Here is a 24927-nt window from a genome sequence, read left to right on the forward strand (position 1 = left end):
CCACCTTCCCTGAGCTCTGCAAGTGGCTCGCCTCTACCCTCAGGTGACAGGATACCCAACTACAAACTTCCATCCCCCTGCAGAAATGCATCACCATCTCCCTATGGAAGCTTGCCATGCCTCAAAGCAACTGCTCTATTGGGAACCAGTTTGGTGAGGGGGAATCCACAGTCGGGCCATGCTCCTGCAGATAGTCAAGGCCATCAACAACATCTTGCTATGGAAGGTCGTTACTCTGGGCAACATCAACCCCATCATGGATGGCTTTGCTGCTATGGGCTTCCCCAGCTGCAGAAGGGTCATGGATAGCACTCACATCTCCATCATGACCCCTGACCACTGTGCCTCGGACTAGATGAACAGGAAGAGGTACTTCTCTGGGGCGCTCCGGGCCCTGGTGGACCACAAGAGACAGTTCGCAGACATTAATGTTGTCTAGTCGGGGAAGATACACAACACCCAACAGCCCCTGGGGGACTAGGAGGGAAGCCCGGAGTGAGGAGGGGGTAGATAGTGTGGAAAGTGGGAGATGTGCCATTCTTGCATCTGGGCAAGCTGTGAAGGAAAGGTACAAGGACAGTCATCACAGTAGACACTGTGTATGAAGCCTAGCCCTAATATCTCAGTTCAGATGATGGTGATGTGCTTCGATCAAGCCCATCTATTGCCTAGACAGTGGGCACTTTCCTGCAGGGGCACAGATGCCCTAGGGAAGCATCTCTACACCCATGTCTTGAGGACAAGCAGGCATGGGAAGGTGCCAGACAGGCCAGGAGCCTGCGGGCAGGAAGGGAGGACGGGGAGGCTCTGCTGCCTTGTCCCCAGCACATGCTGGTGGCATCTCACAGACAGCAAACTTTTATCCCTGCCCACTGGAGGAGGAGAGGCAGTGCTGGGGGAGGTGTGTGAGAGAAGCAGATGTTGCTTGCCTGAGAGAGTGCTACTGGGGTCCCCTCATCTTCCTTCCCTTGGCAGTCTCCCATGCAGGGGATTATTCTCCTCAACATTGCCACACCTGACCAGGAGCAGAGGCTGTCCAAGTGCAGCATGAGCCTGGGCCGTGTGTGGCCCTGTTATATGGCTCCAGGACCCCAAACTCCTTAGTGGTCACTTGTTGTGGGAAGGTGTCCCTCCATAGAGGCTGGAGTAAGGCAGGCCTCTTCAGGAAGCTTGTAAGAAGGACCAAGGGGTTCCTGTGTGACAGCATCATGGAGCTGAGTGCTCTGGACTAGTGCTCCATGAGCAACCACATGCACAGGCCAAGAAGCTGAGCAAGGAGTGTGCAGCCCCATCACCTGTCCCCGCGTGTACATAAGGAAAGTTATAGAACCCATATCATGTGCCTTCACCGGGATTGTCCAAGGCCTGGGAGACATCCTGGGAGGGGGGAACTGGCTCCAGGGTGAGGAGCAGCTTCTGTTTGGTGGGCATAGTGTCCTGGATGGCCTCCTCCTTCTCTTCCTCATCATTGACATCCTCTACAATTCCATCTTTGTGGAGCCATGTCCTGGCTGGACTCCATGACGACAGGAGCTGGAGAGGAGGTGACCGGATGTGTCCTTTTTTTGGCCAGGCTGGCAGCCATCCAGCTATAGACATTGACATTCCTCCTCCTGGTGCGGAAATCCTGGAGGTTGGTCTCCTCCCGCCAGAACTCGATAAGGTCCAGGATCTCTGCACCAGTCCAGGCTGGTGATCTCTTTCATCCCTGGCCAGGAGCATCCGAGAGTGTTGCATAAGTGCCTGCCATCATGGGGAACACAGAGGGAGTCCTAGGGTTCAACATGGCTCTTGTGATGAGCGCTATGTGGCATGGGGCTGGCAAAGCTCTCCTTGTACCACAAGCCCTTTTCCTTCTGCCTGATGCTTTAAAGGTTCCACAGGAAAAGGAGAGCAGTGGAGATGTCAGATGTGGCCAGAGTGGTCACAAGTGCAGCTGTGCGAGGCCTCTGGAGGCCAATTATTTTGAAATAGCAACAACTGAGCATCCACACCAACGCTATTTTGAAATAAGTGTTAATCCACGTAGAAAGCAGAAGTTATTTCAGAATAACCAGGCCATTATTATCAAATAATAGCCTTGGTAATGTGAATGCTCCACTTGTCCTTTCAAAATAAGGAGAGTGATTTCAAAATAATTCCCTAGTGTAGAGCAGGGCATAGTAACCAAGAAAAGACTGATAGCCCTGCTAGGCTATGTGAACCCTCAGGCTAAGCCATTGTTAGCCATAGGGGGCAATGTTCACTGAGGCACCACTTCCAAAGCACCCACACTTGGTGCTAGATTTTCAAAAGAGCTCTGTTTATATTTAGGCAAATAAGGTGATTTACAAAATTCCCAGCATCTAGCAACTCCCTTTGTGAAGCTTCTGGCCAGATATTTAAAAAGGTAAGTATCCCATTGCACTGGTCTCACTGTGAATACCTGGCCATTTATTGTGGTGCCTTCCTTTGAAAGGCCCAAAGGGTGCTGAATGCTTAAAAAACTAGCCCTAAGCACTGCTGGCTCTGCTATACTAATTACATTGCCAAGATCAAAATCTCTAACTCTGCAGGCCCTCAAATCATAAAAGAGGCTTGGCAAGATAAACCCGACTAATTTCCCTTCATGAGACTTTTTAAAAGTTATCAGGGAGGCTTTAAAATTCAACACACGCATACCAACATCTAAAATAATGTGTCAAAATGTCATTTAGAAGGCAGCTAGTCTTACAGGGAATATTAACTTAGGAACATATTTAAAAGCAATCATATCCAAGACAGCCTTACCAGTATAATTTACATGACCTTTCTGAGCCTTGTCTTCAGGACACAGTGTCTTAGACATCAGCTGTGTAGGGGGAAATTCTTTCTTACACAGAAACCTTCTTTTGAAAGAAAAATCATTAGGCAATAGACTATAAACAATCTGGTCATGGTCATTGTCTTTTGCGGGGGGTGGGGGAGGGAGGTCTGGAAAGAGCAACTTCCTGAATTCTGAAATATGTTGTTGATCAACACATTGTTTCAAACTGGAACATTGGAAACTACTACAATTAGGAATTTTAAACAGGCCAGTTAGCAAGTGGGCTTAATTTAGTTTAATTTTTAATGTTAACAAAAAATATTTTAATGATTAAAGAATGCCTAGGCATTAGAATCTCTTCAGTATGGGGAATGTGCTCACTAATAGAAATTATACCCAGTGGGTGACCTAGATCAGTAGTTCCCAACCTGTGGTCTGCGGACCCCTGGGGGTCCACGGAAAGTTTTTAAAAGTAAGGATCAGGCCCACTTTTATTTTCCTTTTCTTCTCCCCGTCTCCAGAGTGCAGGGGAGTAGGGGCAGCAGCCATGCGCTCTGGGTCATGACTTGCTTTTGATCCCATTCCCCAGAGAGGCATGCACAGGGGTGCAAGCACTTTCCCCATGCTCCCATAGCTTCTGGAGAACGGAATCAACCCCCTCACCCCATGCTCCCGACTTTCCACCCTTGCCCCCTACCCTCCCAAAGTTCCATCCTTGAGCAGCTGACAGCTCCAGAGCTCCCTTTGGCCCATGGATGGGCAGAGGACAGAGAGGGCAGGAGCTGAGGAAGCAGCGTGGGTGAATAGCAGACAATGGAACCTGAGAAGCTCTGTGTCCTGCAGTCTGCATGTCCCTCAGCCCACACTGAAGCTGATAAGCTGCGACTATACCTTGGAGTCGGCTTGTAAATGGGTCAGTCATTTTTTTACCATTTTTGTTTCTTTTTTGAACATCTCACCCCGCTCTAACCATTCAAAAGTTAAGATTGGTGGGAAAGGTTTAATTGGGCTAGCAAAAATGGATCTGGGGGGGGGGTTAATATAAATTTTAATAGATTAAAAAGGGATCTGTATGTTCGAAAAGGTTGGGAACCACTGACCTAAATAAACTGGAGAAAAAAAATCTTAGTATCTGGGACAAACTTTTTGTTATCTTTGTGCAAAACCTAGCATGAGCTCTTGATTCCCGAAAGACCTTCTAAGTAGTAACACAATAAATGATTATAATACACTGTTAAATTATAGCTGAGGTCAGGGTCCTATATCTGGGAATAGAAGGAAAATGTGGGCTTATGTAATTATTATTTTAAATGATTTGTATTAGAATAGCAGAGACCCCAAACCAAAGCCAGGGACACCTTGTGCTATGCCCTGTACATAAACACTGTTGGCTGTGTCTACACCGGTGCGATCTCGCACAAAAGCAGCCGCTCTTGCGCAAATACTTACTGCCTGTCTACACTGGCCGCTTGTTCTTGTGCAAGTACACTGACATTCTAATGTAGAAAATCAGGGCTTCTTGCGCGAGAACTCTGACGCTCCCACTCAGGAAGAAGCTCTTTTGTGCAAGAGCTCTTCCAGAAGAGGCCAGTGTAGACAGGCAACATGAACTTCTTGCGCAAGAAGCCCCTATGCTTAAAATGGCGATCAGAGCTTTCTTCCAGAAGAGAATGTCTACACTGGCATGAATGCTCTTGCGCAAAAGCACATATCTTGCCCAAAAGCACATGCCAGTGTAGACGCTCTTTTCTGGAAGAGTTTTTCCAGAAGAACTCTTCCACAAAAGAGTTTTTGCTCGAGATTGCTCCAGTGTAGACATAGCCTGTGAGAAAGGGTCCCTGCTCTGAAGAACTTGCAGTCTAAAATAGTCCAGACTAGCAAAGGACAAGGGGAAAGAAGGGCACAGACGTTGGTATATGTGATTTAAATTCTGAGGTAATTCATCATGAAGGGACTCAAGTGTTATGATTTCTGAGCTTTGGTCACCTAAATTTGTCCAGAAAAATCACTGGAACAATACTGAAATCCACAAATCTCAAGTTAAACTCCTAGGCTCCCCATACAACAATAGGAAGAAACAGGCACCTCGGAATGTAATCCACAAAAGCCAGCATGCTAGAGAGGAAGTCACCTAAGCTAGCCAGTGGGAAATGCCAAGATGTGAAGGTGTGCTCCAAGGTGTGCCCCTCTCACAGAGTGAAGTCTCTACATCCAAGAAGGTACCCCTCTCTCTCCTTGTGACCCACAGCTCCTCTGCTGGTCACAGGTAGTTCAGTCACCCAAGATTTTTCTTGTGAGACTAAGTAAAAGCTCTTATCTCGTTCTGCAGTTAATGACTGAAGAGAAAGTGCTGCTGTCACCAGTTCCTGCCTCTATATTTCAGCCCAGTGAATACAGCAATCTAATTGTATGGAAGAGAGACAGGGTCAGTTCTACCCTCTTCTGGCTGGGAAGGAAGAATTTGAGTAGAATCTCCATTATGTCTCAGGAGAGAGCTCTAGCCATTGGGCAAAGGGATAGTCTGATGTGGGGCTCTGAATGGACATGTCCTCACACTAACAGAATCTTCTGGACCTGTTTAACGCCAACTAGGTTTATTCTGTCTGGACCTTAAAAGAGAAAATCTGCCACAAGAAGGGGCTATGACCAGGAAAAGGGCTGCCACATCTCAGACAACTGAGACAGGCTTGGTGAGAGGGAAAGTGCAACATGTGTCACAGCTCCCAAAGTTTCATGACCTGGATGTAGGTGCCACAAAGAATGGCTGGAGATCGAAATTGTTATTTCACAATAGCATTGTTGTGGACCCACCGGTGCTGCTAATTTAAAATAATTAGCCTCCGGAGGCCTCGCACTCTCCACCATCATGTGGCACCTGCTCAGCCTGACATTGAAATGCTCTTTGGTAGGATCCAGGCTGCAGTTGCAGGGCTTCATAAGCTAGCAGAGCCAGGGGTAGGCTTAAATGGGCACACCCACTTCCCCAACTCTGACGGTGTAGTTGGGGAAAAAGTGCTGGCATGCATCTTTTGGAACAGGCAGGAGTTCCGGAAGACATGGGTGTTATGTGCCTTCCCTGACCACCCCGCACTGATATCCGTAACTATTCCCTTGTGATCCACGAGACCCTGCAGCACCATGTAGAAATACCCCTCTCTGTTTATGTCGTTCAAGGCACAGTGATCAGGGGCCAGGATGGGGATGTGAGTGCCACCGCAGTTGGGGAAGCCCATGGTGGCAATGCCATCAATGATATTGTCCATGTTCTCCAGAATGATGATCCTCCATAGCAACACATGGTTTATAGCCTTGGCTACTTTCAGGAGCACGGCTACAACTGTGGATTTCCTCACACCAAACTGGTTCCCAATGGAGCAGAAGCTGTCCGGTGTGGTGAGTTTCCAGAGTGCAATGGCAACACACTTCTGCACAGGAATAGTGGGTCTCAGTGGGATGTCTTGTTGCCTGAGGGGAGGGGCAAGTCACTTGCAGAGCTCCAGGAAGGTGGAGCCACTGCTGTTCATTCCATCGCTGCAGGACGATGCAGTCCCACCAGTCTGATCAAGTCTCCCACCTCCAGAAGCGGTGTTCCACGGTATGCAGGGGATTGAGAGGCACTTGCAGCAGCAGGACAACCAAGACCTGGGTGATGAAGGCCTCCAGTCCAGCCTGGTCACCATCTTGCTGGAGCAGCATGTTGGCAGTCTGGACGAACTACGCCATTAGGTGTAGCATGAGGCCCATGAGCCTAGCACTGCTTTGCAGCAGCTCTGGCTCCATGCTGTCAGTGCCGTGGCATCTGCAAGGGCATCCACAGCACTGTGTCTGTTTGGTGTCCTGAGGGAGAGGGAGTGGAGGAGAGGAGGGGTGTGAGAGACTCGGCCATAGAGAGGAGCCCCTGAAAGCCCATGTTGCAGCTTGCCTGACCAAGCAGCCACAGGAAGTTTCCACCATCCTGGAGCCCTCCCCAGAGTGTTTCTAGGGGTTCTAAGTCCTATGCAGGCTCCAATCAATGTGCATGTGCTATTTTAAAGTCATTATGACCAGGGCTCGACAAACTGCGGCGAGAGCTACTTGCCAGCCCTGCACCATGCATGCACCAGACTGGTACTGCGCATGTGCGCAGCGCCGGCAAATGGGGCGCATGGAGCGACCGGCTGAAATCTACTCACCAATGGTAAGTAGAAACAGCAGTTTGTTGAGCCTTGATTATGACTAATTTCGATGCTCCCCCATAGTGGAGACATGCTATTTTGATTTTATTATTTCTGGAATTATTTCAATTTCGTTTATTTCAAAATTATTTCCTAGTGTAGACATGCCCTAGATGAGTAAGCATGACCCCAGAAGGGTATTGTATCAGAACCCATTTTGATTTTATTTAGTGTCAGGAATAAAACAACATGGGAATGAGCCATGTTGTTCAGATCTGGATTCTGAGCCATTTTTGAACTTCCCCAAAATCTAGGGGCTGTTGTGTTTAAGGCTCTGCTTTGGCCCTATTTTACAGAGATGGAATGGAGTACTGAAGCTTAGGAACTGATCTTTCAAGAAAAATGCAAAAGTAAAATCCCCACCCAATGTATTTAAATTAATAAATCAATTATTACTGGGGATCAAGCTGCCAATCCCTCCTAGATACCAAATGGCTCCCTCACCAGCTTCTCACAAGAGCAGGATTGGCTCATACCATAAAGACCAAATTAGGAAACTTAGACATTTGTTTCTCTTGTTGATGCTGATTCTTTGATTGGCCAGGTACATTAGCTAAGGCCTAATCATACCGATGTCACATTCTGTACTTGCATTTATGAACTCTGTCTCTTTCTCATAGATTAAAGAAGAATTTTCTGGTGAAAATCTTCTACCAAGACTCAGCACTGATTAACATATTATATATATATAAAAGCTTTGGCTAGAAGCAGATAAATATCTTTGGCCAGCCCTTCCTTTGTTATTGAAGGAAACGACATGAGGGAATGGCACCTTAGGATAGCACTTCAAAGCATGAGAGAGGAAAGTGTACTTCAGACTGAAATAATAGTTTCATTTTATGGTTTTGGTATGCACATAATGTCTTTTACTGTGATAATGTCTAGGCAAGGTCTTTTCCATAGTTTTAGATTGCCTATGACATTGAAACAGACAGGAAGGATGGCAAATTCATGCACAGGGGTCATGTTCTGCATGCTGTCTGGACTAGCAGGTGTAATCAGACAAAACAGCAAGGAGTCAATTTAAAAATAAAGGCTGCCCTTAGTTATAAGATTCATGGGTGGTGGTGGGGGGGGGGGGAAAGGGAGGAGGGGGTACAGAGTGGAACAGCCCATGTGGTAGATATTGGACATTCAAATGCCTAAGATATTTCTTTCAATGCAAGAGTTCTGATTTCATTATCCAAGAGACTAGTGTCTCATTCTAATATCAATGGAGATCAAGGAAAATCTTTCCATTGACTTTCCCACAAATCTTGGATGAGATTCTGTGTAGGGCCAAATTTCCAATTAGGCACAGAAGGCATGTGACATGGGGCACTGGACATTCTAGGGGTGCCTAAAAGTTAAAAGTAGTTTAAAATTTTCTTATTTCATGGAAGAAATGAAGATCATCTGCTGGGGAGGAGGGCAGGGGAGGCTGAAGAGGGAGCACTGAATATGCTAAACATAAGGTTGTATAAGGTGCAAATCCAGCCCTAGTTCTGTGCAGCAGCTCTGAGAAGCACAACATACAATATGCTGCCCAGGTGAGGTGGAGTTGATACAGCTTGAAGTCTCTCTTTGTTCCTTTCTGAGTGGGTTAGAGAAATCCCTGGCACAGGTTAGACAGCTTTCTTGCTGGGCTGTCCCATCCTTGATACTATAGCCCAGTCTTTGGGCTACCACACCAGAGCTTACAAGGGGTCCTCAGAAGTTAGCCTTAACGTGATTTTCACAGCACCTGCAGCAGAAGAAAATCCTCTCTGGTTACAACAGATTTTTAGACACTTTTATATTGCTTTGGTTCTTTACCGTGGCATAAAGAGGCCAGAGCAGGGGGTGAGGATCTTATTCCTTAATATATTATGTTAATTCTATTATGTATTCTATTATGATGATTTTGATGATTTTTTTCTGTTTCCTGGGTTTCCTGTTTCCTGGGCCAAATCCTGAAATCCTCTTTTTTTTTTTAAAAAAAAAACCTCAATCCCTATTCAGGCAAACTGAGTAAGCAATTCAGGATCTGGCTTTTTGTTAATGAAATCTGACATCTTTACTCAATGTTTAATCAGCGCTTATTCAGGGCAACTTTTTCTTCATTGAAAATTTTCTGAGGATTTGTACAGTTAATTATTATTCCTAATAATTACTGCTCTGTTTTCTGAAGGATTCTTTTTTGAGGCATACATAATGAGTGTGTCACAGTATATTGTTAGCATATATCCTACATCAAGAATACGAAGGGCTCTTTGTGCTAATAGACAGCAGAACCAAAAAGTTGAGAAACAGTTGCTTTTATGCACTATAACAGCAGGGTTATTCTACTAGCTGCCAATATTATGGGTACTTCCAGGTCCCATTTTATTAAAAAATAGTTTAAGGAAAAAGAATCGTCCTTCTCTGAGAAATTATTAACATATTCTTCTATCAGGTGGCAACAAATATTTAAGATTATATACTCAGAAGAGGTATAGAAGTGGTTGAGAGAGTTATAGTGAGCACAAGCAAAACAATGATGAAGCCATACTATTAAATATTAGTAAACTAAAACAGAACCATGAAAGCGAGGTTGAATCAGAAATAATTAGGCAATAAAAGACAACATTTTTAAAGATACTTGAGTGACTTAGGAGTCAAATTCCCACTTTCAAAGTCATTGAATGTCAATGGGAGTTCAGTTCCTAAGTGTCTCGGTCTGTTTTGAAAATGTGAGTTCAGCTTTTCTTTGGAAACTTTGCCCATTGGCGCTTCTGAAAATATCATGTTGTGTCTCTTAGGCTGGAATAGCATCGCTGCAGGAGTGGGTTGAAGAGCTAGCAATTTTCATTGAAAACCAACCTGTACAAAGCAAGCAAGAATATGCTGTAGGGGGCACATCTGCACTGGCATGGAGAATGGAAAGGACAAGCACATGCCTCCAGTGTTTTTTATTACTTTGTCTCAAGCACAAATGATTTGGTGAGTAGTACATATTTGGGTATTTTGATTGGCTTGGTGGAGATTCCATGAGCAGTTAATTTTGTAGTAGTTTTAAATTCCCTGTCCTATAGCTAGACTGCTATAACCCCCCTTTTTGACCCATGAGGGAGGGGATGTTGTCAGAGCTGGATTAATTCTCCTGGGAGCCTAGGGTTATTAGATTTTGTAGGAACCCTCGGCTCCAACATGGGGCCAAAACTAGGCAGGAGCAAAATGAGGGGCTCAAAAGTGTGGTGGGGCTTTAACAGCAGAGGGTTGGCTTTGGGAGGGGGTGAGGACTCTGAGGAGGCGGGCTCTGGGGTAGTGCTAGGGATGAGGCATTTGAGGCACAAAAGGAGTCTCCAGACTGGAGCCAAGGGGTTTAGAGTGTAGGAGGTGGATCATGGCAGGAGTTGCAGGTCAGGGTCAGGGAAAGAATTAGGGTGCAGAAGGGGGCTCAGGACAGGGACAGAGGATTGAGGTGCAGGGTGCTTTCCTGGGCAGCTCCCCTTTGGTGAGGTAGTCCCCAGGGAGGGTAAATGTCAGGGCCAATGGCTCTGCACATTGTCTTACACTTTTCTGTAGGCATTGCTCACTGCAGCTCTCATTGGCCATGATTCTCAGCCAATGGGAGCTGCAGGGGCAGAGCTTGCAGGTGAGGAAGACTCATGGACAGAGTTTCTGGCACTTGCAGCTCCACCTGAAGGGGTGGCAGTGTGTGGAGTCATGTCCCCACACCAGGCAGAGCTGGAACACAGGGGTTTTAGTGGCTGCAGCACAGGGCCTCAAAGTAAGGAGACCCCATTAAAAATATGTGCACTTTTGGTGGCCCCCTTAGCCCCTTTCCTAATTCAGTGTTATCAATGGGCCATTTAGCACATAATTCTAAGGGACCTTGCTAGGTTAACTACTTACGTAATCTGTTCAAATTTGTATTTAGCTATGACTCCCTTCGTACCTTTCTTAGTCCTGGATAAGAGATCTGTGTAGCTGGAAAGCTTGTCTCTCATAGGCAGAATTAGAGCCAAAAATGTATTACCTCACCTGCCTGTTTTTCTAATATCCTGGGACTGACATGATCATAAAAGTACTACATAGCTTTATGTATACATTAGTTATCCTCAATTATTTATAGCTCCTATTTTTAGCCAGTGCAGGAATCAACACTTTTTGAATAACAAACATGCATTCATGTGTTCAGAACACAGATAAATGTCACTGGCCATCATCAAGCCTTTAGCAACTATTTGAGTTACTGTAGCCAGGTATCCCATACATCTGAGAGCAACATTTCATTTTACAGTTCATTCATTTAAATTCCAATCACTTGAAATGCCTCAGTCTAATCATGAGGCATCACAGGAGATGATTTCATGCCCCAACACTTCTTCTGTGCTCTTAAAAGACAAAACAGTCTTCTGTGTCACTGATATCAGATCCTGTAGCTGTATTTGTTTCAGTTGTTTTTCTTCTGCCCGTTTTCCTTTCTTTCTTATACTTTTTTCTACTAGTAGATGGTCTTTGTTTTCCTAATACATGACAAAGACTTATCCAAAGACTCTCTCTTTAAGAAAATTGTAATTAAAAAAAGATACATTCTAGACTAAAATATGATTATACCCCCCAAAAAGGCATACATATGCATGTATGCATGGGGGAGAGTGAAAGAATTATACACTTACTCCATATGCCAGTTTTGTAATGGTAGAGTTAGTTGCAATTACATTTATAAGTTAACAAAATTTCCATCCAAGCTGGGTTTTGAAATGAAACTATTGGATTTACATCCCACAAGGAAAAGGGAAGTGGCTTTACAGTCTTGCAAGGAATTAATTGTATACATAACTCATTGCATAAGGGCATATGGTTTATCTGCCCCATGTAATTATTAAGGATGGGCTTTAAACCAAACCCAGTCCTCTTCTGAAGTTCAAAAAAGTTTGGTTAACTGATTTTTGTGTCAGCCAAGAGTAGAAGCCTCAGTACCAACATACAGTTTTGTGAGAGACTGTTCTCACGGTGTCCTTATGCTGGCAGTAAGAAGTGAGTACTGGAAATCTCATAAGATCTTGCAACATTTCCAGCCTTATTTCCAGACCAAACTGGCTTGGAGAGGTTTTGATTAAGTAGAATAACTTTTGGATGCTTGTCCAAATTGAACAGTCTCTCTGAACCTCAAAAGGTTCAGCACTCAGTAACCAGACATTTGAGGAACTGTTGGAGACTTCATGTAAGTGACAAAAGCCTGCCAATGTACTCCAGGGTATTCAGTTTATTCTGCAATGTCAGTAACTTTCTCATTCTGTGCATGCTGAGTGTAGGCTTCCCCTCTGATGCTGTAGGAGTTTGAGGACACTCATAGACTTTAAGGTCAGAAGGGACCATTATGATCATCTAGTCTGACCCCCTGCACAATGCAGGCCACAGAATCTCACCCACCTACTCCTGGAATAATCCTCTCACCTATATCTCAGATACTGAAGTCCTCAAATGATGGTCTGAAGACCCCAAGATGCAGAGAATCCTCCAGCAAGTGATCCGTGCTCCATGCTACAGAGGAAGGCAACATTGTGCTGATCTAATGGATGCTACCCTGTCCTTTCAGACATTTACTCAATTATAACAGTGGTGAAATGCAGGCCCAGTTGACAAGTGCTAGAAAAGCTTTTCCTCCTTGTTTTGATACATTTTAGAATTTAATAATAGAATAGAAGGTGTAAAAAAGGATTTTCTGTGTTTTTATACTAATTTCAACAGATGAAAGTATTAAAGCTGCAGAAAGGCTGTTTGGAATTCCATAATGAATAAGATTCACTTTCCTAAAGTTCTCTAACTCATCCTGAGCAGGTGGCATTTTGCAGAAGATTTAGGCTCTGACAATATTCAGAGTGATGAACAAAAACTTATTTAATGCAGATGTTTCAGCACAGCTCTAAGTTCCCTCAAAGTTTCTGTGGTTGGGAAAAGGCAGCTCTCCCTTAACCCCATTCCAGAGCTGAGATGGCAGGGAGAGGCACCGCCTATTCCACACCAGTGTTGCTTCAGGGAAAGAGAGCTAGGGAAAGTCCTCCCCTCTCTCAACCACAGCCCTGTGGCAGCCTCATGGGGACATGACTCACTTTCGTGGTGCCTCCTGCTGGTAGCACTAGGAATTAGCTCTTATCAGCCACAGGGTGCCTCCCTCTGGATGATGTTTCCCCGTGTCCTCACTCCCTGGTATATTTCAGGCCGGATTCTGGACCCACGTCACTCTTAGACCGCAGTGTCCTCTTCAGACACTGCCCTCCAGCAGTGCCCACCGTTGTCACTAATCCCCATTTTGGGAGGGCGAGGGAGATGTTATCAGTAGTCTGGCATCGCTGCCCCAATGGCTGACTGTGGCTACTGAGCCTAGCTCCTTACTTCAGGGGCAAACCACGGTCTGCCCAAGCCACAAAACAATGGGGCTAGACATTGTGCAAGGGAGAGACACAGGTCTACTCACTACTCTGGGCACTGACCCAGGGACCCTTGCCTTGTCCTGCCCTCCTCAACTCCCCTTCACTGCCTCTCATTTCCTGAACCACTTCCCCTGTGATCCTTTTGCACCCTCCTGGTCCTAGTGGCAAGACCAGCAGCCTGGCAGGAGCCTCCCTCTTTAAGGTCCTGAGCCTGCACAGCACTGCTTTATTGACAGTGCCTCTCTGGGAACCAGGTCCTCCATCCTCCCTGGTAAGGGTCTAACTGACTACTCTTGGCTGGCCAGCTCCTTTTATACAGGACTGCCCCAGCAAGCCACACCCTTATTGGTCCTTTACAAGTTTCCCCTTGATTAGCCAGGGTTCTGCAGCAACTCCCTCCAGCCTGCATTAACTCCTTCCAGCCAGCGTGGGGCAGTAGCCCCACCACAGGCAGCCTGCATTCCAAACCCCTCATCGCCAGCCCCACCTCCTGTCTGCATCCCCAGCTGTTTGATCCATGTCACTGATTACTCAAAAGTATATCTACATTTCATGGTGGGCATGTATTCCCAGCTCAAGGAGACATGCCCATGTTAGTTTTCAAACAGGCAACAATGCAGGGGCAGCTATGCCTCCCACTGCTCCCTTTGCCCCAGCCAGGGGGGCCAACAGGCTCACTGGGCCCCTGGACAAACCAGGGGCTGGGAGATTGATGCTGTACCCAACCCAAAGGGGCCGGATCTCAAGAGGAAGGCACAGGACCTCAGGGCTACTTCCCCCAGTGCTGCCCAGAGTGTACCACATGGGGCTCCTGCAGTGATTCAAAGGGCCTGGAGTTCCAGCTGCTGCCGCTGTTGTAGTAGCAGGGATGGCAGGTGGGAATCCCAGGCCCCTTTGAATCACTGGGCCTGGGGGGTAGTTGCTTCATTTACCCCCTTCCCATCAGTGGGCCTGGCCCTAGCTAATTCTAACTTTAAGATACTAGTTTGAGGAGAGCTCACACAGACTTGTCTCTTTGAGTAGGGGATTATATCACCTGCTCAAAGTGTGGCCATAACTTTTGTTACCTGGGATTGTTTCTACCCACTGAGTTAATTGAGTTACCTGAACTCTTTATAATCTACTTCTGCTTTCATATGAAGCAAAATTTGATTACTAAAATAATTTACTTCAATGATTGAATACATCTCTGTATAGGCCCCCACATAAGCTTTTGCTTAATAAACATTTGAACAAACAAAACTTTGTTGGTTTGGAAAAGTGAATGATAAAGGAGTATGAAAACAACTAGCTCATGTCATGAGCCACATTAATATACATACCACTTGTCTGTTAGCATACACACATGTATAGCACAAGGACTAGAACTTGATCTAGTGGTTTAGCTTTCCAATGATGTTTGCTGCTGTTTTACCCCTTCACAAGTAATGTGGTTTCTACAGTCTTAGCAAATAGTCAAGCATATAGCATGCTATCCATTAGAGGACAACAGAACATATTCACAGTAGACAGTAGAACTGGTGAAAATATTTTCATTGAAACTGTTACAGTGAAGAATAATGTGTCAATTAATTATTTTTGATGAAATCTTTTATTTTGGTCAAGTGTTTTGTTTTTTGTTTATGGCAAACCAAAATGCAAAATATTGAAGCTTTATTTTTTTAGCCCTCTGCCCCCACTGTTACCTTTTTATTCACAAAAGTGAAAAGGAAGGAAAAGGCAAAAAAAAAAAAAAAAAAAAAAGTAGGGAAGGGTATCTGCCATATCCCTTGCTCCCCAGAGTTTTGGGCATTCATGTTATTGACTGTTCTGTAGTATGTTGCCACACTGAAAATCTGGTCTTGGACAGTAAAGTTGGGATTTTCAAAGGTGCTCAGGATTGGTCTTTGTCTCTGCTCCCAATTAAATTAAGTGGGAAGAGAATTACACAAATACCAAAAATCCTACCCCATTGGATCCCCTAAATCTAAGCTAAAATTAATAGACACATTTGAAAACCTTGGCCTTAATGATTTTATTGGCACTACATGAGCTCCGAGAATGAGGTAAAACATTTGAAATAATGTTTCAGTCAGGTCCTTGCTCAAGGCCACCTAGAAAGTCAATGGAAGAGCTGGAAAAGGAATCCAAAACCCTGATGCTTCAGTCTCTTGTTCAGACAACTTTCCTTTGTTTAGCTCAGGCATATGCATTTGATACTTTGCTTCTCAGTAAATAAGAGAAAACATGTGAATGATGTTGACTAATTATTATTAAGTAGTTGTACTAAGCATAGAGGGACACTTAAAAATGAAAGTTAATACCTGTGTGGTTTATTATTGACAGCAGCAAGATGCAAACATGACTTTCAGACACATAGATTGCCTTGACCCAGATCTATCTCTGAACAAGCCATTTCCAAATGTTGCCTATCATTACTAAATGGTCAGGCCCACCGGGTAGTGATCAATGGCTCAATGTCAGATTGGTGGTCGGTTTCTAGCGGAGTGCCCCATCGATCGGTTTTAGGACCAGTTTTGTTCAACATCTTTATTAATGACCTGGATGAGAGGATGGTTTGCAACCTCAGCAAGTTTGCAGATGACAGTAAGCTAGGGGGAGAGGTAGATATGCTGGAGGGCAGGGGTAGGGTCCAGAGTGACCTAGACCAATTGGAGGATTGGGCCACAAGAAATCTGATGAGATTCAACAAGGACAAGTGTAGAGTCCTGCACTTGGGACAGAAGAATCCCAAGAACTGTTACAGGCTGAGGACTGAAAGGCTAAGTAGCAGTTCTGCAGAAAAGGACCCGGGGGTTACAGTGGATGAGAAGCTGGATATGAGTCAACAGTGCGCCCTTGCAGCCAAGGAGGCTAATGGCATATTAGGTTGCATTAAGAGGAGCATTGCCAGCAGATCCAGAGATGTCATTATTCCCCTTTATTCGGCTTTGGTGAGGCCACATCTGGAGTATTGTGTCCAGTTCTGGGTCCCCAACTACAGGAAGGATGTGGATGCATTGGAGAGGGTCCAGCAGAGGGTGACCAAAATGATTAGGGGGCTGGAGCATATGACCTATGAGGAGAGGCTGAGGATTTGGGTTTGTTTAGTCTGCAGAAGAAAAGAGGGAGGGGGGATTTGATAGCAGCCTTTAACTTCCTGAAGGGAGGTTCCAAAGAGGCTGGAGAAAGGCTGTTCACAGTAGTGATGGATGACAGAACAAGGAGCAATGGTCTCAAGTTACAGTGGGGGAGGTCTAGGTTGGATATTAGGAAAAATTATTTCACTAGGAGAGTGGTGAAGCACTGGAATGGGTTACCTAGGGTAGTGGTGGAATCTCCATCCCCAACTCTCAGCTTGACAAAGCCCTGGCTGGGTTGATTTAGTTGGGATTGGTCCTGCCTTGGACAGGGAGCTGGACTTGATGACCTCCTAAGGTCTCTTCAAGCTCTATGATTCTATGCATCTCATCAAACTACCATGAAAGATTGGAGACCTCTCAGAGTATCTCAATAGGAAATTATACCAATAATTCCCTTCCTTGCTGTATTTTGTCATAGGCCCAGCTTGCATGGCCTTCTCCCCTACCAGGAAATTAAGGGTTTTTTTCTCCATTTTAAGTACTCTCATTTCTGATATTTATTTTTGTTTTCTTGACTTGACAAAATCAGGCTGGTCAAAACCTGAACTGCCTGGATGTTGCTGAGTGGATGGACTGAACATTTTAAAACTCCTGTCATCTTGTCTTATAAATTATATTAATGAGGGTTGTAAATCTCAGTATTCTAATGGTATAATTATTAAATAAAAGCCATTATCTTGCAGGGTGCTCTTAAAGTGCAATGCATTCACTAGCATCCCCCTTCCCCCCCTTTTTTTAATAAAAAAACCTTTGAAATTGGATTTTTTAAAGAAATACCGAGAGAACACTTTTTGAAAGTCACTTTTTGGGAAGTGTAATGTAAAAAGCAGACTGTACACATAGGTGGAGTTTTGCATATGCAGACAAAAGTGAATATTTTGTGTGCACATTTTTAAAGGGAATTTGGAAAACTGAACCCAATACAATTAACCATGTTGTCACAGACTAGAAATGTCAGTTTCTTTAAAAGAAAAAAAAGTAAGCAAATAAATAAATACAAAAACACAAAACAACCCCCCCCCCACACCTTTTAAACATATTGCTACGTCATTCCCCACCCCTTTCCTAAAGTGAAGGGGAGAGAGAGGGATACACAAATAAAGGAGTGAAACAAATAATCTTTAGCAGAACTAGGAATAGGACTTTGTGCTGTGACAAGCATGAGGTACACCTAAAGTTACCTGAATACAAGATATTTCATCAAAGAGAATAGGACTACTCACATGTTTAAAGCTATGCATGTGCTTAAGTAATATGCTTAAAAGGGAGAGTCGAACGTTTTTAGAGACCAGTTGTTTAATAATTCCCTTCTGAACTTTCTGTAATAACAAGCAATTATAAAATAGCTAAATGAAATCTCATCCAATCATCATGCCAAGCAAACTGATTTATTGGAATTGCTTATCTTAACCCATCTGCCATTATCAACTACCATCACTGCCTCTGAAACAAATCACAACTAAGGACAAATGGATAGAAATTTAAAAAAATGTGCATAGCCAGGTTTTGGGGCCTCCTGTGGCATTTATCTGAAGTCCTCTCAGTGAGTCCAATCCTACTAACAGGATGCTAGCATCAAAACAGACTATAGCACATTTATTTTCTGGCCATGATATCAAGGAAAATGGATCAAAATATGCATCCTGGATCAAAGTGCTAGGCTGACTCTTTAGACCTTAGCATACAGTGAGCAGCCTGGTAAATTTCAGGAGGATATTATTACAGACAGTCCACCCAAAAAGAAAAGGATGGCAATGAAAATCAGACCTTTGTAAGAACAGCTGCACTTCCCTGAAAACCACATTCTTCAAGTAGTCCAGTGAGTCAGCTGTCTATTATAGCAAAACTAATTTACAATATATTTATCAACCCCAACACAATTAATATCTATGCAATCAGCCAAGAAATGTCATATTGCCATTGTGGTCAATTAACAGAGGTTAAAAAAATAAAAGTTAATATAATTTTAATCAGACATAGCAGAAAGAGCCAAATCCTCATTATTATTTTTATTAATTATTATTTTACTCAGTTCTGTGCAGACTGAATCAATGGGAGTTTTGCGTAAACAAGTACTGAACTAAGAACAAACTTCAGCTGATTGACCAATCTTAATAATTTTAAGAATAGGCCAACTTCATCTCTGATGTAATTCCACTTTTTTCAGTTTGAAGTCTACCCAATTTATTGCTGATTTTAAAAACAATTGAGTAGCTTTCGTTTTAAAAATACACACAGAAGACAACTAATACACTTCTCACACTGGGAGCTGAGGGGTGCACGCGTGCCTCTAGTGATGTTACTTTGAAATGGTGGGATAAGAGTTGCTAAAGAAAGGAACCTTAAATAAGGTATTAAATTCTGTGGTCCTCATTCTTAGTAGTACTGCAGCCTAATTATTCTGTCAGAGCAGAATGTAACAAGGCATTAGTATATGTCTACCTTGCAAAAAAATATTGTATTCCTAACTTGGGTTAGCTAAACTCAGCCCCCACCTTTAGGCTTTAATTTGAGGTGCTAGTCTGAGTTAAAAAACAGGTTGCCATGTCTTCACTGCTATTCTGATCTGAGTGAGCTAACGTGGGATAGCTAACCAGAGTTAAGATCACACTTTTTCCCCCAATATCTAGAATCTCAGATAGAATCATATTTGGGCAAGCTATCATCTCCCTCTGCTTGTGCCACTGTGGATACACATCTATTTCTATTCATCTACTTTAGGGCATGTCTACACTAGAGGAGGAAGTCGATCTAAGAAATGCAATTCCACCTACATGAATAGCATAGCTGGAGTCAACGTACCTAGATTGAATTTCCACGACATTCCCACTGCAGGATGTCAATGGGAGAAACTATCCCATTGACTTTCCTTACTCCTCACAAACCGGTGGAGTATCCAAGTTGATAGTCACACCATCAATGGTTGATTTAGCAGGTCCTTACTAAACCAAACCCCAGGAGATTGCTCTCTACAGAATCAATCTTTCGGTAAGTGGAGACAAGTCCTTAGTCACCTTTCCAGGTTTCATGTAGTTATACCATTAGAGTAGTTGTATTGCAAAATATGTATAGGGCTAAAAAAAATTCACAATTATTGCAGGAAGGGTTTTTTTTAAAAAAGTCATGACAGGTCTTTATTTAAAATACATTATGGAATATTTTCAGATGGGTGCTTTACTCCAAAATGTTTCATGCTCACCTATTGATTTGTTCAAAAATCTATCTGGAAGGCTGCCTTTATCTCTACTGCTGTATGAGCTTTGGTATTTTTACCAAATCAAGTTGTGCTTACATATGTCTGCATCTGTAATCAAATATGGTGTTGCATGCAAAAAGGGTAGAGGTGGATTTGAAGCCGGTTGAAAAGATGGCCAATAAATTCACAATTGTGATTTGTACACTTCTGAAGGAAAACTCCATAATAGTGAATAGGTCCCCTTCTATTCCTGCCTCCCAACTTGATACTGGGGTTTGCTACAAATTCAAACTTTGAACTAAGTTTGCTAAAAGATTTGCAAATACTTCAGTGAACTTGGGATGAGCTTTAAGCAAACCTACTCTAAGTTTAAGTAAACATAGGCTGAGTTTAGAGGAAAGTGGGATCTATTTTAGGCACGTCAGGAAATTATATGTTTTGAACTATAAATAGATGGCTGGAGGTAAAATTGTCATTGTTTTGAGGTTTGACTCCCAAAATGTATCGCTCCAAAGGGGTAATCCCATTTAAGCCCAAATAAATGAAAATGCACATGAATACCTGCAAACAAAGGGCACCAAATTTTGCACATCTTCCGCTGGAATTTTCCAAGTGTTAAAGGTGGGTAAAATGTCCACATCTCGCTGAAAGTCAGTTGGCAATAGGCACCTTCCTTTGTTAGGCTTCTTCAAAATCCCTACCCTATACCTTTGGAAATTCAAATTTGGATATTACTCCACATTTTTAATCAACCAGTTGAGCCAAAGCTGAGTTTTCTATATTAACTTTGTTTAAAAAAGATTGTTAAGAAAAAGCAAGCAAGCAAGCAAGCAAGCAAGCAAGCAAGCAAGCAGCCAGTTCGGAGTGATAAATTATTTTCTTCCATCCTTTGGACTGTTTTTTAAACAATTTAAAAAATGTAGTCTGTAAAACTCAGTAAAAATGTTCCTAGTGGAGTTCAAATCCACAAGGCATGCAAGAAATAATCAGGAGAAAGATCTTGATCATTCTTTTCCTTTTCATGCATAAGACAGAATAAAATAGGGCTTTTCTTTCAGCTGCAGTCTTTCCCATTTTCTTCTGTTTTGTTTTTCTCTTTCAGTGATGAAGAATGCTCCAAGGGACAGATGAGTTAAACTCAAATACCATGTCTGTGCGTGTGAATACTTCAGTATGTTCAAGAAAACAAGGCTTTCATAACTACTATACCAGTCTGATGAAGGTGGGTTTTTTGGTGTTTGTCCTACAAATTAGACTGTAAATGCTCTCTTTCATAAGTTCTAAAGCCTCTGAGCAGGACACTGGAATTCCCATCTGTACAATACATGCTTTCATCTGTGTATTCATCAACATATGTTGAATGAGTTTCTGAAAGTTTGTTTTAAAGTTCTGGCCATGGAACATCATGTGACCACTGAGTCATTTTCTTCCAGCTGAGAGTACACTTTATCTTGCCAGATGTTTCCATAGTTTGTGCAAGCAGTTCCTAAAGTCTGATTCAGCTACACATGATGTGGCTGTCTGCTTGTCTGAGTGCAGGGGAGGTTTAGAGTGTCATTTTCCTCTTCACATTGATTTTTAATCCTCTAACTTGTTTCCTGAGTGCAATACATATGCTTTATTTCTGAGAAATAGTATTTAAAAGATGCTAAGAACAGTTTGTTGATTAAAAATAAAATATATCATAAAGGTCTTCAAAGAGCCATTAATGACTGTAAGTAAGCTGGGAGGGAAAAGATGTTTCTCAAGATGCATTATGTTAATGAAAATAATATTTTAATGGCATAATTTTATGGAAGATTTCTTAAAGTAAGGAATCTACATAATATTGAATAGGATTTATTGCACACATCCACCCACCAGATGCACATCGAGAGTTTCGTTGACCAAATAAAAAAAAGCCAGCCAGACAAATGCAAACTTGAAACAAATGCAGCAATAAAACTGAAAATCTAGCATGGAACTATAGTTGTCTGAAGAATTACAGTGGGTTCATGTTAGTGCCAAATGGATGCATGCACATTACATTTTGGTTACTATACCATTAATAACCTGATAAGCATGTTTTTTCAATGGATTCCCTGGGCCAAATCCTGATCTCCAACCACATTTATGCTGGGATCACAATTTGGCTCATTCTCTCCCACAGTTTGGTTTTAAACATGACCACAGGCTGTGGGGATAGACACATTATAAGGCCATTTTCAAAGTTATAGGGATTACATTTCCCATTTTGTCTTTATAGTTTGCCTTTATTGTATCAAGGATTGGGAATTGTGAGCTTTACATTTTGGTCTAGAATCTTGAATTTGGTGTGATTTCCAGTCCCTAAAAACTTTATATATTGAATAGAATCTAGATCACATCTGTCTACAAATCAGAAAAGAGCACCTGGTTAAACTACTTCTGAAGGGTTTGATGATCCTGGTGGTATTTTAAAGATCATTAAACCTCTGATACTTTTTAACTTCTCAAGAAATCAGAGCAGAAAACGTCTGTTGGATCAGCTAGCCTTTTTCCCTTGTCTATGCCAGATTAGTTCCTAATGATATATTTTCTTCTGCTTTGTCCAGCGTAGTTTTAAAATGTCTCAAGCAATGTGGCTTCCTCCATTTCCTTTCAGAGACTATTCAGTTGTCTAACAGATCGAGCTGTCAGGATGTTTTTCCTGATATTCAACATAAGTTTTCCCTTTCTTAATTTCATCCTATTAATGTAAGTTACACTCCCTTTTCCTTAATTTCAGCTATTGTTTTTAAAAGGAAATATAACAAAGTCTTTCTAACTAAAAGGAAGCCTGTTTTATGCAAACAAAGATTCATGGAGTAAGATAATTCTTGCTCCGCTTCTAGGAACTAGGGAATTAACATTTTTAAAAGGAATACATCTCCCTCTCTCACTTTTTGCCAAACTTCTACAGAATTCAGACCTCCAGAATGTCATGTTCTCTTCAAATTCTAGAACTTAGTTTTCAAATGAATTCTAAATCTGGCAAAATATAATTTGCAGGCCAGCCTTCCTTATAGACCAATGAAGTATGAAATTTAAGAGGCTTTTCCCAAAGCCCGTTGAAGGCAATAAGACTTTCTCCATAAACTTCAGTGGAATTTGGATCCGGCCTCCAGTACACATGAAGACAAGAACTATACTACAGACTGAACATCTCTAGTCCAGCAATCTTTAGTCTGACAACATCTGTGAACTGGCATGATTTTAGTTAGCTGGATGTCCACTTATTGTGGGTATGACCAAGTTCCCCACAGTCCCATAAAGTTTGTTTACAACCACCAGTCCTGGATCTTGGTATTCTGTGCTGTTATTTAGCTTTAGTTTACCTCCAAATGTCTTCTAAGAGCCCAGTAAGCAGTGGAAATGTTGGTAATGCTTCTAGACAACATTGATCTCCTGTGGTTCCGCAAAATTCTCTGATTCAGCACCTGTCAGGTCTCTAGAGCGATTCAACCTGTATAATTAAAATACAAAGGCAAATTTGGGAATATCGAGTAACATTTAATGATGCCTTCTATATGTTTCACTTCTTCTCTGAAAGTGCTTGTGATGAAATAACATATATTTGAAATTTGCATGTCAAAATCATCTTTCGAGTCTCTTCATCCTGGGCTTTATAAGAGCTTAACTTGTAACAGCATGCAGTGTGGAACAGCAATTTCCTTGACAGAAAATTTATTTTCCAGATGTCTCCAGTAACAAGGTTTTAACCTGTTGATTGCAGAAATCATGATTAGCTCTTCCAGATATTAGTGGACCTGTTTATGTTAAGAATAAATATCCCTTGTATTCTCTCTATTTAGTTAGTTATCTGGTCAATTTTGTTCCATAGGAAATTGCCAAAGGAAAGTACTGTACTGTTACAGCATTATACTACTAAACACTTTCCAACATACCCTTTCTTACCAATCATGTGCTCTTTGTCTTGGGGAATAGTTCTGAGTCTTCTATTCTTATAACTGACTTATAACTGACCTTTTATAAATTATTCTTATAACTGACTTAGCATTTTTCATCCAAGAAAAACATGCTGATGTATTGGCACTGAGATAACATCTCACGGCTTTGCTCAGTGATGTATACTAAACCCTGCAAGCTGGGCATGAAGATATGCACATCCGTATCTAACTTATGCATTTCATCTCTTGCTTGCTTTCTCTGTTTGAGCTATATACAGGCAAACTCCCATGTTCATGCTAAAGTTTTACTGGTACAGCTTTAAACAAACTAAAGATAATGATGTCTTTCTCTCCAGCCAGAAATGCTGGTTTCCTGCTTAAATGCAAACCTTTGATGATGGTTCACTGGCAGAACTCGCCTTAGGTAAAAGAAACATAATTATGCAATTTTCAACTAGACTATTTTTTTCTTTAGAGAGATGAAAACCAAAAAACACAATCCTCCCATCTTAGTAGTGTTTACTTGTAGCATTAACATTATAGCTTTACTCTCATTTATACTTTTTAAAAATGTAGGTTTTAGTATACTTATGTGAAAAAAGTGGTCAGTAATTTAGATAATTGTTGTCAAAGAAATTCCCTATACTGATTTCATATTGCTGTCAGCTAATCAGAGTCTTAAGAAATAAAAATACTTTAAAATGTATTGCAACAATGTGTTATAAAATGTTATGAACACACACACACACACACACACACAATGATTAGAACCATATAAGAATCCAGAAAGATATTTTAATAGTTTATATAGTGCATGCTCTAATTGTCCCACATACTGTGCTGAATAGAAATTACAGTAGTAGTTTATATCTTAAAGACTCATTAATAAAGTAAATACTAATTATTTGAGATGTATCTATTAGTTCATCTCCAAGGATTCTGCTTTGTACATAAAGACACTGCTCTGTCATAATATTTTCTCAGCTTGTTCAAAAATATTCCTAAAAGAATATATCAATACTATAGTTTCTTTGAAACAAGTTGATAGATAAATAAACCTGAAAGCTTTTTCTACGTTTCCCTTTCCAAGGTCAAAGAAGGCAGCTCTGTCTCCAAGTTGCCCAGTTCAAGAAGACTGTCTCTCAGGGTATGTCTACACTATGGGACAAGGTTGAATTAAGATACACAACTTCAGCTACATTAATTGTGTAGCTGAAGTCGAAGTAGCTTAACTTGACTTTTGTCACTGTCCACCCTGCAGGAAGTCGAAGGGAGCTCTCCCTTCGATTTCCCTTACTCCTCATGGAAGCAGGACTACCAGC

General features: G+C 42.3%; 2 long non-coding RNA genes across 3 annotated transcripts in view; one reads left to right on the top strand and one right to left on the bottom strand.

Annotated features, from left to right (window-relative positions):
* LOC142828050 (uncharacterized) overlaps positions 1 to 24927 on the bottom strand; it is a 288435-nt gene that overhangs the window by 22027 nt on the left and 241481 nt on the right. Inside the window, exons 3-4 of one of the 2 annotated variants that reach the window (XR_012902979.1) lie at positions 23033 to 23160; positions 20259 to 20405 (exon numbers count right to left, since the gene is read on the bottom strand). This is a non-coding gene — a long non-coding RNA (uncharacterized LOC142828050). The remainder of the gene's footprint in view (positions 1 to 20258; positions 20406 to 23032; positions 23161 to 24927) is intronic. The other variant, XR_012902978.1, reaches the window with a different exon arrangement.
* LOC142828051 (uncharacterized) lies at positions 9763 to 23039 on the top strand. Its single transcript, XR_012902980.1, has 3 exons — positions 9763 to 9939; positions 20800 to 20919; positions 22707 to 23039. It is a non-coding gene; the product is annotated as an uncharacterized LOC142828051 (long non-coding RNA).

This window comes from Pelodiscus sinensis, chromosome 3 (assembly GCF_049634645.1).
Source record: "Pelodiscus sinensis isolate JC-2024 chromosome 3, ASM4963464v1, whole genome shotgun sequence".
Lineage (NCBI taxonomy): Eukaryota > Metazoa > Chordata > Testudines > Trionychidae > Pelodiscus > Pelodiscus sinensis.